Source organism: Prionailurus viverrinus, chromosome C2 (genome assembly GCF_022837055.1).
Source record: "Prionailurus viverrinus isolate Anna chromosome C2, UM_Priviv_1.0, whole genome shotgun sequence".
NCBI lineage: Eukaryota > Metazoa > Chordata > Mammalia > Carnivora > Felidae > Prionailurus > Prionailurus viverrinus.
This window is the reverse complement of record NC_062569.1, coordinates 29,733,907-29,749,862: the sequence shown is the minus strand read 5'-3', so window position 1 is coordinate 29,749,862 and position 15,956 is coordinate 29,733,907. Positions and strand designations below refer to the sequence as shown.

Genomic DNA, 15,956 nt, shown 5'->3' with positions numbered 1-15,956 from the left:
TTCTAGCACATCTTCTAGTACTTGTAGGTATGCATTTCTGCAGGACATTTCCCAGGAAGTGTAATTTCTTGGTCATAAAGTAGAAGGTATGTCTAACTTTAATGCATACTGCCGAACAGTTTTCCAAAGTGGCTGAACCAATTTATACTCCCAACTTAAGGGTATGAGAGTTTGGTTGCTCCACATCTTTTACTATTTTGGTGGGAGTATAACTAGTTGTGCACTGTAATTTTGAGTTTCTCTGATGACTAATGAAGTTGAGCATCATTTTATGTGCATATTGGCTATTTGGGTGCCATCTCATATAAAGCATTGTTTCAAGTCTTTTGCACTGAATACATTTTATTTTTTTTTAATGAAATTTATTGTCAAATTGGTTTCCATACAACACCCAGTGCTCATCCCCAAAAATGCCCTCTTCAATACCCATCACCCACCCTCCCCTCCCTCCCACCTTCCATCAACCCTCAGTTTGTTCTCAGTTTTTAAGAGTCTCTTATGGTTTGGCTGTCTCCCACTCTAACTTCTTTTTTTTTTTTCCTTCCCCTCCCCCATGGGTTTCTGTTAAGTTTCTCAGGATCCACATAAGAGTGAAACCATATGGTATCTGTCTTTCTCTGTATGGCTTATTTCACTTAGCATAACACTCTCCAGTTCCATCCATGTTGCTAAAAAGGGCCATATTTCATTCTTATTACCACGTAGTACTCCAACATTGAATACATTTTAAATAGCCTTTCTGTTGAATTAAGTTTTGGTACTGGCAATACAATTATTCAAACTACAAAACCAAGGCTTGTCTGGTAAAGTATCCTCAGATTTGGGCCTTAAGAATGTAAGGCTGTGTTATATTATTTTAGCCCATCATAACTCTTTATTCTGCATCCTCTTCTCACATGCAAAGGATGAATCTTTGCTAAGTAACTATTTTTTTTTCAGCCCCAGTTAAGATTGTGAAAAATTCTTCTCTCTGGCAGAGATTAACCCTGCCATCCACTGAGCCAGAGACAGTGCTGAAGTAGTTATAAGAGATTGTAAATCACAGAATTCACCAGGTCAAGGGCAAGACACCTTGATATACAAACCTGGGCTCTCCTCTCTTTCTCTGTAATATACACACATGCACACACACACCTCAAAGTAAACAGCTTGTCCTCTTCCTTCTGCACCTTACAGACATCAGCATCCTTAGACAACCCAATGGGAGATTGTCCCAATTCATCTCCCCTTTCACACCACCTCTGGCCAACTAAGCTTTCAATTTAAGAAACGTAGGGGCACCTGGGTGGCTCAGTTGGTTAAGTGTCCGACTTTGGTTCAGGTCATGATCTCACAGTTTGGGGGTTCAAGCCTTGCATCCATTTCTGCGCTGACAGCTCAGAGCCTGGAGCCTGCTTCAGATTCTGTGTCCCCCTCTTTCTCTGCCCTCCCTTGCTTGTGCGCACGCTCTCTCTCTCTCTTTCTCTCTCAAAAATAAATAAATTTAAATAAATGTACACTGTCTCTCTCTATGTGCCACATGACTAGGGACAGGGCGGAGTGAGGGGAGGACCTCTCACATCTGGTGACTCTTTGGGCTTTGGAGTGAAGACCAGCTAGAGTCCACTGAGAAAAGCATACGAGCCTCCATACAAAGCACGCACAGGGTCTGTGCTTTGCAAAGAGGCTGTCAGGCTGACCACAGCCCATCCGCACTTAAGCTGGAAATAGTTACATCTTTCTCATCAGAGATTAAAGAGTGATCCCTGCTAAAGAGCATCCCAGAGAAAACAATGAACAAGTCCTCTCTTTGTTGAGACACTTATCAGGATGTCCTTGGCCTGGGATTTGCCCCAAGGATTGCTAAGAGGTAAACCCTTATTCTAAACCTCCTATGAAGAGAACACACAGTCCTGAAAGCCACCTGCTACATCCACCCCATGCCAAAGACACTCGAGGGCAGAGATTCCAAGAAGGGGATTATCTGCTTCTACGGCTGCTTGGAGTCAAGGAATCCTTTGACCTTAGAATTTCTGAAAGTGAGAATAGGAGTGCCTTCCTTTGTCTAATCTAGAGGAAAGGGAATGTATATAGTTTTAATGAAAACCTTTCATTGAATTTAAACATACACATAGAAGATGTACACATCGTAAGTGTGCAGCCCAGATTGGCACAACATGAGCACACCCCGAGTAGCCAGTATTCAGAAGATAGAGAAAGAGTATGTTACCAGTACCCTGGAAGCCCCCTCATCTGCCTTATAGTCACCAATGATCAAAGGTAATCATTATTCTGATTTTGAACACCATAGTTGAGTTTCACCTGCTTTTTATTTCATATACATGAAATCAGAAAGTAAGCACTGTTCTCTGTCTAGCTTCTTTGTCTAAACCTGATATTTGAGAGAGTCAACTCCGCTGTTTCATATGTATTCTGAGGCATACCTCAAAGATAGTGCAGGTTTGGTTCCATATCCCCAAAACAAAGCAAATATCCCAGTGAAGGGATTCAAATGAATTTTTGGTTTCCCAGAGCATATAAAACTTATGCTTACATCATTCTGTAGTCTATTAAGTGTGCAATGGCATTATGTCTATAAACCTGTATATACCTTAATTAAAAATATTGCTAAAAAATGCTAACCAGTCTGAGCTTTCAGGAAGTCATAATCACTGATCCCAGATGACCATAACAAATATGATAATAATGAAAAAGTTTGAAATATTGTCGGAATTACCAAAATGAGACACAGAGACACCCTGCAAGCAAATGCTGTTGGAAAAAATGGCGCCCCTAGACTTACTCGATACAGGGTTGCCACATACCTTCAATCTGTGAAATATAATACACAGTATCTACGAAACACAGTAAAGCAAAGTGCAATCAAATGAGGTGTGTCTTTATTGTAATTTGTTCATTCTTATTGCTCTGTGGCATTCCAATGGTGAATATATCAATGAATATTAATGGAAACTTGGTTGTCTTTTTTTTTTTTTAATTTAAGGCCATCATGAAGTAATACTGCTGTGAAAGTTCTCACACATGTCTGTTGGTGAACATGTGTATGCATTTCTGTTGGTCTATAAACAGGGGGCAATTGCTGGATCACAGGGTGCACCTATATTCTGCTTTAATAACTTCCAAACAATTTTTTAACATGGTTGTACAGTTTCCAATCTCATTTCACTTCCAACAGTATGTGCGTTGCCCCATACCAAGTACTAATACTTGGTTTGGGTGGGTGCGTGGGTGGCTCTGTTGGTTGAGTGTCCGACTTCAGCTCAGGTCATGATCTGGTGGTTGGTGAATTCAAGCCCCACATGGGCTCACTGCTGTCAGTGCAGAGCCTGCTTCGGATTTTCTGTCCCCCTCTCTCTCTGCCCCTCTCCTATTTGCACTCTCTCTCTCTCTCTCAAATAAATTCTTAAAAATACTTGGTTTGGGATGAAATATAAATTTAAGTTTTCTTTTAATTTTAGTTATTCTGGAGCACTTGATGCAGTTCATTATAGTTTTAATATTAATTTCCCTGATAAGTAATAAAGTTGAATACTTTCTCATGTTTATTGGAAAATTACGTATCTTCTTTTGTGATGTGCCCAATTTTCTATTGGATTATTTGCTTATTTTTTTATTGAGTTGTAGGAGTTCTTTATATATTGTAGCTATGAGAACTTTGTTGGATGTATGTATTTCAAATATTTTCTTACATTTTGTGATTTGCATTTCTCTCTCTAAATGGTGTCTTTTCATATACAGAAATTTAAAATATTTCTGAGTCAATTTCAACATATTTATTTATGGGTAGCACTTTTTGTATGCTTAAAAAGTCTTTGCCTGTACCAAGTTCGTGAAGATATTGTTTCCTTCTGAAAGCTTCATAGTTTTTCCTCTTACATTTAGATCTAGAATCCATCTGGAACTGATTTAAAAAAATTTTTTTTATGTTTATTTATTTTTGAGAGCATGAGCAGGGAAGGGGCAGAGAGAGAGAGGGAGACACAGAATTCAAAGCAGGCTCTAGTCTCTGAGCTGTCAGCACAAAGCTGACATGGGGCTTGAACTCACGAGCTGTGAGATTATGACCTGAGCCAAAATCAGACGCTTAACAGACTGAGCCACTCAGATACCCCTGGAACTGATTTTTTTTAATACATAGATTTATTTTCCATTCATTTTGAAGTGAAATTAAGTTAAAAGAAGCAGATGACTTCTCTTATTGTGACATTTTTTTTGTCCCAAATATTCACTCATTAGGTCTTCTCAAATTTAACAAAGGATTTATAAGCCCTTTAATTCATGCTATATAAGTATAATTATAAACTGAATAACTTGGTGAGCTAGTATAATGTCATGGAAGACAAAGCTAAACCATGTGGCCTAGATTTTTGGAATTGATGTTTGTGAATGGTGAGACAGGAGCCTGTGTTCATGTTTTCTTCTATGTATATGTCCAATGGACTCAGCACCATTACTGGAAAGATTTTTCTTTCCTCACTGCACTTTAGTACAACCTTTGTTAAAAATCAGGCAATCGAATATGTGCTACAGGACTCTCCATTCTGTTCTACTGATCTGTATATCTCACTGTCTCAATTCCTAGAGCTTTATTGTAACTCTTGATATCTCATAATGTGAGTTCTTGGTTTGTTCTTCTTCAAGATGGACTTGGGTATGTTTGTTGTTATTGTTTTGGTTTTTGCAGTTCCACGTACATTCTGTAATTGACATGTCGATTTCCAGAAAAAATACCTGCAGAGATTTGATTGGAACTATACAGAAATATAGATCAATTTGGAGGGATTTGACATCTCCACAATATTAACCCTTGCAATTCATAAATATGGTATATCCCTGCACTCATGAAGGCCTTCCTTACTGGCTCTTCTCTTGATAATATTTTGTAGTGTTCACTTTATAGGTCTTGAACATCCTTCCTAGATTTGTTCCTAGATATCAGCTGGTTTTTGGTGCTATTATAAATGGGATCATGATTTTAATTCATTTCCCGTTTGTTTGTTGCTGCTATTTGAAAAAAAAAAAAAAAAACAGTTGGTTTTTGTATATTGACCTTGAATCCAATGACCTTACTAAGTTATTTTATTAATTATAATAGTTTCTTTTGGATTTTCTGTGTATATCTTTGTGTCTTTGTAAATAGTGTTTGTTTCTTCTTTTTCAATTCTTGTAATTTTATTTCTTTTTCTTGATCTATTGCACTGAGTAGAACTTCCAGCACATCACTACAAAGAAGTACTGATAGAGGAGGAACGTTTTCAATAATTCACCATTGGGTAACATGTTTGCTGGTGCTTTGTTTTGTCTTCGATATTATTTACTAGATTAAAGAAGCTCCCTTCCTTCCTGGCTTGACTAATTTTTTCTTTAAATAATGAATGAATGCTGAATTTTTATCAGGTGTTTTTCTGTACCTATTGAGATAATCATATGATTTCTTCTGCTTTTTCTGTTGATGTGGTGAACTCTTCTAATTGACTTTTAAATGTTAAGCCACTATTATATTCCTGGAATAAACCCCACTTGGTTGTTAGGTATAATGCTTTTAATATACAGTGGAACTTGAATTTCCAACATTTTGTTTAGGATATTTTGCATCTAATCTTTTTTCAGGAGAGAAATTATTCCTCAGTTTTTCCTTTATTTTAACGTCCCCATAAGTTTGGTTTTAAAGTTAATGTTAGCTCATAAAATAAATTCTGAAATGTCTCTTTTCTTATTCTTTGGTATATGTTGTATAAAAGTAGTGTTATTTTTTTTCTTAACTCTGGAACATTTCACCAGTGAAAGCCACTCATATCTAGAGTTTTATTAGTGGAAAATTTTCAATTCCAGATAAAATTTCTTTTTTTTTTAATGTTTACTTATTTTTGAGAGAGAGAGAGAGAGAGAGACCAGGGGAGGGGCAGAGAGAGAGGGAGACATAGAATCCGAAGCAGGCTCCAGACTCTGAACTGTCAGCACGGAGCCTGACACAGGGCTTGAACTCAAAAACGGTGAGATCATGCCCTGAGCCGAGGTTGGATGCCTAACGAACTGAGCCACCCAGGTGCCCCAGATAAAATTTCTTTAATGCCTAGAAAAATGTTCAGATTTTCTGATTCTTCAAGTTTCTTCACATATTGGTAAGTTTTGTTTTTCAAGAAATTTGTCCATTTCATCTAAATTTCAAACATAACTGATGTAAAGTTTTTGTCAATGTTATCTTTATGTGTTTTTTTATGTTTAACAGTTTATTACAAAGGATACTATATTCTGTAAAACTTTTTTTATGTTTATTTATTTTTGAGAGAGAGAGAAAGACAGAGTGTGAGTGGGGAAGGGGCAGACAGAGAGGGAGATACAGAATCTGAAGCAGACTCCAGGCTCTGAGCTGTCAGCACAGAGCCTACATGGGGCTCAAACTCATAAACCATGAGATTATGACCTGAGCCCAAGTGAGACACTTAATTTACTGAGCCACCCAGGTGCCCCTACAAAGGATATTATAAAGGGTATGGATAAACAGCCAGATGAAGAGGCTCATAGGTGAGGTCTGGAAGGGTCTCAAGCACAGAAACTTCTGTCCTTGAAGAACTGGAATGCACCGCCTTCCCAGCATGTGGATGCATTCACCAATCTGAAGGCTTTTAAACATTTTTAATACGTGGGAATTTTTGCCATGATCCTCTTTTTTCATTGACGATATTGGTAATTCATGTTTTCTCCTTTTTGTTGATTAGAAGTGACAGGGTTCTATCTATTTTATTAATCATAAACAGACAACTTTTGCCTTTGTTGATTTTCTCCACTGGAAATTCATTTATTATTGCATTGATTTCTGTTCTCTTGACTTTTTTTCGGTTTTGTTCTTTTTCTAGTCTTTGTAAAAGGAAGTTGAAATCGTTGATTTTCAGGCTCTCTTCCACTCTAATATATGTATTGAAGGCTATAAATTTCCCTATAAGCACTCTTTCTCTTGATATATCTGTATGATTATCCAAAATATTTTAAATATATATTCTAATTCAAAATATATTCTAATTTTCATTATGTCTCTTATTGGACTCATAGTTTATTGAGAAGGGTATTGGTTGATTTATAGTGTTTGTAATTTCCAAGCTGTCTTGTGCTGTTTATGTCTAGTGTAATTCCATTATGGGAGAATAAGATGCTCTGAATGAGTTGAAATGTGTTGAAGATTGTTTGGTGGCTCAGCATAAGATCACTTTTTGTTGTTTAGTGTGCATTTTAAAATAATGAGCATTCTATAGTTGTTGGACAAAGCGTTTTATTTGTATATATTTTATATACACAAACATTTATTTATATACAATATGTATTACCGGTAAATAAAATATATAAATATATATCTATGTGTGTATATATGTATATGTATGAAAATTGTGTTGTTGTTTTATCTTTGATTTTTTAATCTGGTTTTTCCATTAGTACTCGAGAAAGGTGTGCTAAAGTTCCCTACTATGATTGTGGATTTGTCTATTTAATTTTTTAGTTCTATCAACTTTTGGTTTATATATTTTAAACTATATTTTTGAGTGCGTACCTATTTGGGACTGTGATATCTTACTGGTGGGTTAGTCCCTTTGTAATTATGATCATTATGAAAAGCCTTTTTATCTCCAGTAATGTTTCTTGCTTTAAAGTCTTGTCTAATATTGGTAGAGTTATACTAGCTTTCTTTTGGTTATTGTATGCATGATATATGTTTTAATCCTTTTGTGTTCAGTGTGTGTGTCCTTATATTTAAAGTGTGTCTTTATGAAACAATCTCAACATCACTCATCACCAGGGAAATACAAATCAAAACCATGATAAAATACCACCTCACACTTGTCAGAATGGCTAAAATTAACAACACAACAGACAAGAGGTGTTGGCAAGGATGTGGAGAAAGAGGAACTCTCTTGCACTATTGGTGGGAATGCAGACTAGTGCAGCCACTCTGGAAAACAGTATAGAGCATCCTCAAAAAGTTAAAAATAGAACTACCCTAAAATCCAGCAATCACTACTATGTATTTACTCAAAGGACCAAAAATACAGATTCAAAGGGGTACATGCATCCTGATGTTCATAGCAGCATAATCAACAATAGCCAAAGTATCAAAAGAGTTCAAATGTCCAATGACTGATCAATGGATAAAGAAGATGTGTGTGTGTGTGTGCGCGCATGCACATGTTCACACACACACACACACACACACACACACACACACACACACACAGTGGAATATTACTCGGCCATCAGAAAAAATGCAATCTTGCCATTTGCAATGATGTGAATGAGGCTAGAGTGTATTACACTAAGCAAAAAAAGTCAGTCAGAGAAAGACAAATACCATATGATTTCACTCAAATGTATAATTTAAGAAACAAAACAGATGAACATATGGCGGGGTGGAAGGAGAGAGGGAAACTAACCATAAGAGACTCTTAAAGACAGAGAACAAACTGAGAGTTGATGGAGGGAAGTGGGTGGGGGATGGGCTAGATGGGTGATGGGTGTTAGGACGGCACTTGTTATGAGCACTGGGTGTTGTATGTAACTGATAAATCACTAAATTCTACTCCTGAAATCAATATTATGCTATATGTTAACTAATTCAAATTTAAATAAAAATTTGAAACAAAAAAGTATGTCTTTCATAAGCAGCATGTATTTTGAAAATTCTGTCTGACAATCTTAGACTCTAATTGGCATATATAATTTGTTGATATTTAATGTAATTACTAATATATTTGGGTGTTATCTACCACCTTACTATTTGTTTTCTATTTGGCTAACCTGTTTTATGTTCCCTTTTCTCTTTTTTCTTGCCTTATTTTAGAGAAATCGATCTTTTAATTACTCCATCCTTTCCTTTCTATTCACTTATTAGTTACATACTCTTTTCCTATTCTTTTGTGGGTCCCCAATAGATTACAACACACACCCTTAATTTACTATACTGAAAGGAACTAATGCTCCTTCTACAACTTCCTTGCTAATGCTAGGGGCTTTATAACATTTTAAGTTCATTTAGTCCCTTTTGTCTGTTATGCTATTGTTGTGTACTTTTAATTACATTTATAGTTTAGAATGTCATAAAATCATTAAGTCAATATTTATAAATATTAAGCCAGTACTTACTTATATTTAACTGCATATTTCCTCTCTTCATTGCTCTTCACTACAGCCTCAATTTCTGTGTTTCCATCTGAGATCATTTTTATTCTGTCTAAAGAATTTCTTTCCCTTAGTACAAATCTGGCAAAGAATTTTCTCAGGGTTGAAAGTGTTGGTAACTAACAGCTTTGTAGGATTTTTCCCCACTGAGTATATTTCACTGTTAGCCATTTCTTCCACAAATTTAATAATGTCACTCTACTGTTTTCTTTTACTCATAATTTCTATTGAGAAGTCAACTGAAGTCAACTGTTGTTCCTCTGAAGGTTATGTGTCTTTTTCTCTGGCTGCTTTTAAAAATAGTCCATCTTCTTTATGTTCTTTGACTTAACCATGGTGTACTTAATTGTGATTTTACCCTATCTGTGGGCTGTTTTTCATCATTTTTGGAAATTATCATTATTTGTTTAAATATTCCTCCTGCCTATTCTTTGTTGACTCTACTTTTATACTTACATAATTGTACATGTAGTAATGTTTTAAAACAGCACACTTGTATCATGCTTTTTTTCTGAATCTACATTCTTTTTTTTTTTCTCACTGTGCTTCAGCTGGATATTTTCTATTGACCTGCCTTCCAGTTTACTAATCCTCTCTTCTGTGTATCTATTGTACTGTTAAATCCATATAGTGAGAAATTACCATCAATTATTACCTTTTCATGTAACCTCACGTGTAAAATCACATAGATTGCTTTTTGGAGTAAAAGAGTCTTTTTGCCATTCACAAGATTATTTCTGAATTGCAAAATTTTTCTTTCCTTATTTTAGTGATTCTTGTGTTCTGCCATGCAATCTTGGCTGCTGCCACAATCACAAACCAAAAGTACAAGGAAACTTTTTATTGCAATCATAGTGGGATTACTACTGCCTGTCTTGCTTCTAGAATTTTCACTTGATTTTTTCTTCCTAGATTTCAGTTCTCCAGTGAAATTCCCCATCTTTTCCGCTATTTTCACCATCTTTTCCTCTGCTGTCATCACATTTTTCTCTATTTTCTTGGCCCTATTGAACATAGTTTTTAAAGGTCTGGGTCTGTCTGCTAACTATAATATCCGGGCTATTTGTAGATGTATTTATTTTGTGTGTTTTTCTGTTAGTTTCTGGACATCTAGTTCTCTTGGCATGCCTTTAAATTAAAAAAAATTTTTTTAACACTTATTCATTTGTTGAGACACAGAGCACGAATGGGGGAGGGACACAGAGAGAGGGAGACACAGAATCTGAAACAGGCTCCAGGCTCTGAGCTGTCAGCACAGAGCCCTAGGCAGGGCTTGAATCCATGAGCTGGGAGTTCATGACCTGAGCTGAAGTCAGACACTTAACCAACTGAACCACCCAGGCACCCCTAATTTTCGCTTGAGCAAATGGACATGCTTACAAATTTTTTTTGGAGGCTCCAGATGATACACCATCATTTCCAAAGTGGGTTTGTTGCTTTATTCTGCTAAGAAGATGGAGTGGGAACTGATCTCTTTCAACCAGTCAAGGTTGGGCTGAATCAAGACTGGATTGTAGTTTTGGCAGGCTCCCATAGCTTCCAATTGAAAGCCTGGTGTGGTAAGGAGAAAAATGGCCCCCCAAATATATCCATGTCCTAACCCCATAAACTGTAACTATGTTATGTTACACAGCAAGGGAAGATTAAAGTTGCAGATAGAATTAAAATTGCTAATCAGGCAACCTCAGGATAAAGTAATTATCTTGGATTATCTACCTGGGCGGGCCAATTATAATCACAAGGTCCTTTAAATGTAGAAGTGGGAAGGAGAAGAGTTAGTGTCTGAGTGATGTGATGTAAGAAAGACTGCCATTGTGCTGGCTTTGAAAATGGAAGGGCATTGGGTCATGAGCCAAGGAATGTAAGCAGTTCTACAGCTGGAAAAGGCAAGAAAATGGATTCTCCTGTCAAGCCTTCAGAAAGGAGCCTAGCCCTGCTGACACCTTGGGTTTAGCTCAGTGAGACCCACTTCAGACTTCTGACTACAGAACCGTGAGATAATAAATGTGTATTGTTTTAAGCCACTAAATTTGTAGGAATGGTTACAGCAGCAATAGGAAATTTAACACACCTACTCTAAGGCGTGGGGCTGTCTTCTTTACCTCCCGTTCCATGGAGCTTCAAAATATGCCAAACATCTTAAGGGAGAAACTGGTGACTTGTCAGACCTAGCCTCTGTACCTCCCTTCTCATTGAGATCTTGCCTCTATTTTTGTTTCTCCAGCCCTGAGACTGCTGTAAGTTCTGCTGGCAGTGGCCCTTTGCTCAGGCAAACCCAGATACCTCTTGTCTTGTGCCGAGAAGTGGCAAATTCCCCCAAGGAAATGTGGTTGTAGAATGTCATCTCACCTCTTTGTTATCCCCTCCCTTTTCTGGAAATTTTTCACCTCTAAGTCTGTAATGCTCTTAAATAGATGTTTTATGGTGCTTTATCCACATCTTTTAGATGTATTCAACAAGAGCACAATTCCTACATAAACTACTTCATCATGAAAGAGGCAAAAGTGAGGACTATGTTAGCTACTAATTTTTAATCTTTATTTTTTAAGGCTCTAGTATATTACTACTGGATTAATGAGTTTTGTGGGTTATTGTATTCATTTATAAATGTTCTAGCTCTTCCTTCATTTATTCATACCTTTGAAAGGAAATAAGACCTATAAGGGTAGACATCACATTTTTCTTGTTCAACATACAAATCCTAAGGTTGGAAAATAATGCCTGGTATTATATAGGGCTCAAAAAATTACCAAATAGATGAATAAATGCACATAAATGTTTGTCTCAAAAGCGGGTTGAGCAATCTCTGCAGATCTGTGGACAAAAACCAAATAGGGTCAAGGCATGAATATTTCTCCTAAGGTTAATGATCTACCCAAAGCTAACACAGCCCAGATCCAGTAGGGCCGAGGTATCCTCTGACCTCTGAGTGGAGCAAACTCTGAAAAGTTCCTATGTACAAGGGCAAAGTCATACTGCCAAGGAAGAACATCCAGAGTGCTAAAAGTTGTCTCCCTTGCTTTGGCACAACCTGTCACAGCAGCAGAGCAGAAGGTTAGAAAATTATATTGTGGGAAACAATTTAAAGACTTCATGACAGTCTTTGGAAAACTAGGAATTTGTAAATTTATCATTAACTGTATACCAGGCACCGAGATAAGTGCTTTTCAAATATTAATTTATAGTAACCCTATGAGGCAGCTGCTATTACTATCCCTATTTCATACAGGAAGAAAGTGAAAGCACAGAGAGGTTAAGTAACTTGCCCAAGGTCAGACACGAGTACATGTCAGAGCCAGCATTCCACAGCCTGCTTCCATAGTCAATGCTCTTCCCCACGTGGCCTCTGGCATTTGTCTTTGGACTGATTTTCCTCTTTCCTCTTCCCAAGGACCTTTGTGGTAATAAAGACAATTTATTTAAACTTTGCCAGGTTTAGAATTGATTAGGTCGGGTTGGTGCTAGTTGCCATAAAAGATGAAGTTCCAAATATCAATGGTTTACCCTAACAGAATAAAACCCAATTGGCAGCCGTGGTGGTGATTTGTTAGAGAGGTGGGGGTAGGGAGTTTACCTGCACAGCTCTAGTGAGTCATTCAGAGGTGGAGGCTGAGAGAGGCTCCGCCATTTTCAACATGTGGCTTCCAAGACTGCCCTGTGTGTTGACTTCCAGACTTAGGAGTGTGGAAGACAGTACGAGAGGTTTTCGTGGACTTCTACCGATATTCTGTTGGCCATAACTCAGTCACATGCCCTCCCCGCCTCCCCCAGATGCAAATAGGATGGGAACTGCAATCCCTGGCTGGGCAACTTCTTCCCCGCAACTACACATACTTTGAAAGGGAAACTGGAGTCTTGGGTCTTTTGTCTTAGTTTGACTTCCTCCAGAAAACAGACTCTTAAATAAGACTTTTCAAAAGTTAGATTTGGTAAATAAAGAAACACAGGTGAAAGGATGAGAAAGTGGGACAGGGAAAAGTTTGAGTCATTGTTTGAGGATTCTTCCCATGGGTCATAATCTTGTCCTGTGGCCTGTGTAGGTGGCAAAGCAGACTCCTGGCATCAGGAGAATGCCTTCATGCAAAGAAACACAGATGCCGGCAGCTGGAAGTTTGCCAGTGTGCTTAGGCATTGAAGGGATGTGTCTGGAACACTAAAGGTCTGCTACAGTCTCTGCAAGAATCTACCTTATGGTCCAATGACATATGGACTGAAAAGACAGATTGTTTCCCCTCTGCACCCCTGCCCAATCACATACCTGATATACGATGGTGGAGCAGGAACAGAGTAACTAAAATAAAACTTCCTTTCAGAAAGGAGAGGAGTAGAGCCCCATAGCTGTTGCTGGTCAGTGTCAACTTTGAAGTCTTACTGGGCAGGTATTGGGTGGTTCCTCTGACTGATTAGATTCAGATTTTGCTCCTTGAAAGTATTTTTTTTGTTGTTCATTGCCTTCCATGGATGCCTCCATGGCATCTCCCTCTGAGAGGGTCTTCCTTCTCCATTATCCTCTCTAGCCACATCTGGATGGGGTATTAGGGAGTTTGTGCTCCTCAAAGGCTGTATGACTTTTCGTCCATTTCCTATTGTGCATGCTTGAAGATCGTGTCAAAGTTTGAGTCCTCCAGATTTCTGCCTGCCTTCACAGAGCAATTATCTCAAAACCTTAGTATCCTTCATATTTGCTTCCAATCAGTTTCATGTGTTAGTCATCAACCTCACGCATACAGGGCAAGGGGAAGGTCTGACTGATTAGCCTGGTAAAGATCCATGAGATACTTTTAGCTCATTGATTACTTCCACAGATAGTAAAAGAGGAGAAGAAGGCAAGGTGTCAGCTCTCCAGGTCCTTGTCCTACACACCAAAAGGGATGACTCTGAAACAAAAGGGCTGAGGACTGCAACCTGCATTGTGGGAACCCCACCACTGAGGAGCCAAATCTAGACAGCAGCCAAGTGGTTCTGTTCGTGGGGGGTGGGGTGCCCAGAAAGCCCCATACATCATCAGAAATCTGGGAGGCCGTGAGAAACTACCTGATTACGGCCTGCTAGGAGAGGCAGGAAGACAGGTGGAAGGTGGCCTCTGAGCTAGCAGCTCCTTAGCTGTCTTCTCATGTTCCAGCAGGATCATGAGGTGTTTGGATGAGCCTCAGATATGCGGCAATTCCAACCTCTTCCCTATGTGGGTACATGCAAGGTTTCCAGGAAGTCATGGCAGAGCTGTCAGCCTACAGTAGCAGCCACACACACAGTTCTGTCCTAGACTAATTTTCCAGCCTGATAGCTATCTTGGCCCACACCTCTTTCTCTCTCAGCTGATGGTACCTACCCAGGTTCAGTGGGATGACCATCCTCTCAACTAGACCTTTCCCATATGGACAAGCTGAAAGGGACATTTGTTGTGCAAAACCTCTCAAGTTCATCTCTTGTTTTTAGGGCCTGGATGTTGTCAGCTTTTCCAACATTGCACAACCCCGCATTTGGGGATTTTTAAATTCCTTTTTATGTTTTGCATGCAAACAAGCCAATTCTCTGAGTTTGTCTCTTTCTTATAGTACCTAATTAAATGCAGCCAGTAGCAACATATGCTACTAACATTCTATTTTACCTTTTAGTCCCTGCACCTCAGCAGACTCAGTATGCTTATGCTCTACTTTCTAGGTTATTGAATACAACAGTATAAACAAATGTTCTGCCACTGCAAAGGTGATTTCTGCAGCAATAAAAATCATTTATTAATCTCATTTTTAAGTTATAATACCTAAATTTATCCGTTTACAGCATTAGAAACTTAAATATGAAACCCTATCACTCAAAAAATACGTATTTTTAGTTTAGTTTTTAATCTTCGTAAGTCTTATCAATGTAGCAAAATGTAACAAGAAATACTCATATTACCTCCATCCATATTTTCAAAGTCACTATTTTGTCATATTTGTTTCTTGTAGTTTTTTTTCATTCTACAAACAGTTAAATATCAAGTTCCCTTTAATCTTATTCCAAGCAGAGCTTAGAGTGTCTGACTCTAGGTGACAGAGGTGCCAAAGAAACAGGAAGGTGACACTGAATGCCAGAGAGGTGAGGGGAAAGGTAATTCTGAACCCCATCTTCTGAGGCAGCTGCCTGCGGGCACATCTCTTCTGTTCACCGTTTTCACCAAAACCTTCATGAACCACAATTCATATCACCACTTTCATCCTTGCCTCAGAGATGCTGTTCAGGCCGACTTTAGGGTGCATCAGAATCAGCAGGAGGACTTGTTAAAATGGAATGCTAGAACCCACAGGCAGAGTTCCTGACTCAGCGGGTCTGAGGTCAGGCCTAAGAATTTTCATTTCCAACAAATTCCTAGTTGATACTGATACAGCTGGTCCAGGTGCTATACTAGATTAAGAAACACTGCTCCATTTTCTGAGAGTAAGTACTTCAGGGACAGATACAGACCCTCTCCGCCCATGTGGAGACACAGATGGGAGAACTTGTCACCTGGTCTACTCTAAAGATGAGGTCAGCTCCTCTGCTATTAAAATCAGCTGGCCAAAAGCTAAAGGGTTGAGCTCATCTTCCTCCTCCTCTTCATTAGAGCAGGTATGACTCTCCTCCTCTCGTGAGGCCTCCACTTGGCCCAGAAGTGCCTGGAACAGGCTCCTGCCTCCTGGCACAGAGATGGGCAGGCAGCATGTGACAAGGAGCGGGGTGGTGTGTCGGGAAGGGCAAGGGGATTCCAGTCACACTACCTCTTCTCGAGCCCAGGTGCAGGCACTCCGTGGCTGTGCAGCCCTAAGCCTCAC

The 15,956-nt window shown here is 38.6% G+C and overlaps 1 protein-coding gene across 1 annotated transcript in view; it reads left to right on the top strand.

Annotated features, from left to right (window-relative positions):
• Positions 1-15,956, top strand: part of TOPBP1 (DNA topoisomerase II binding protein 1) — a 79,724-nt gene that overhangs the window by 893 nt on the left and 62,875 nt on the right. The gene's annotated exons all lie outside the window — the stretch shown is intronic.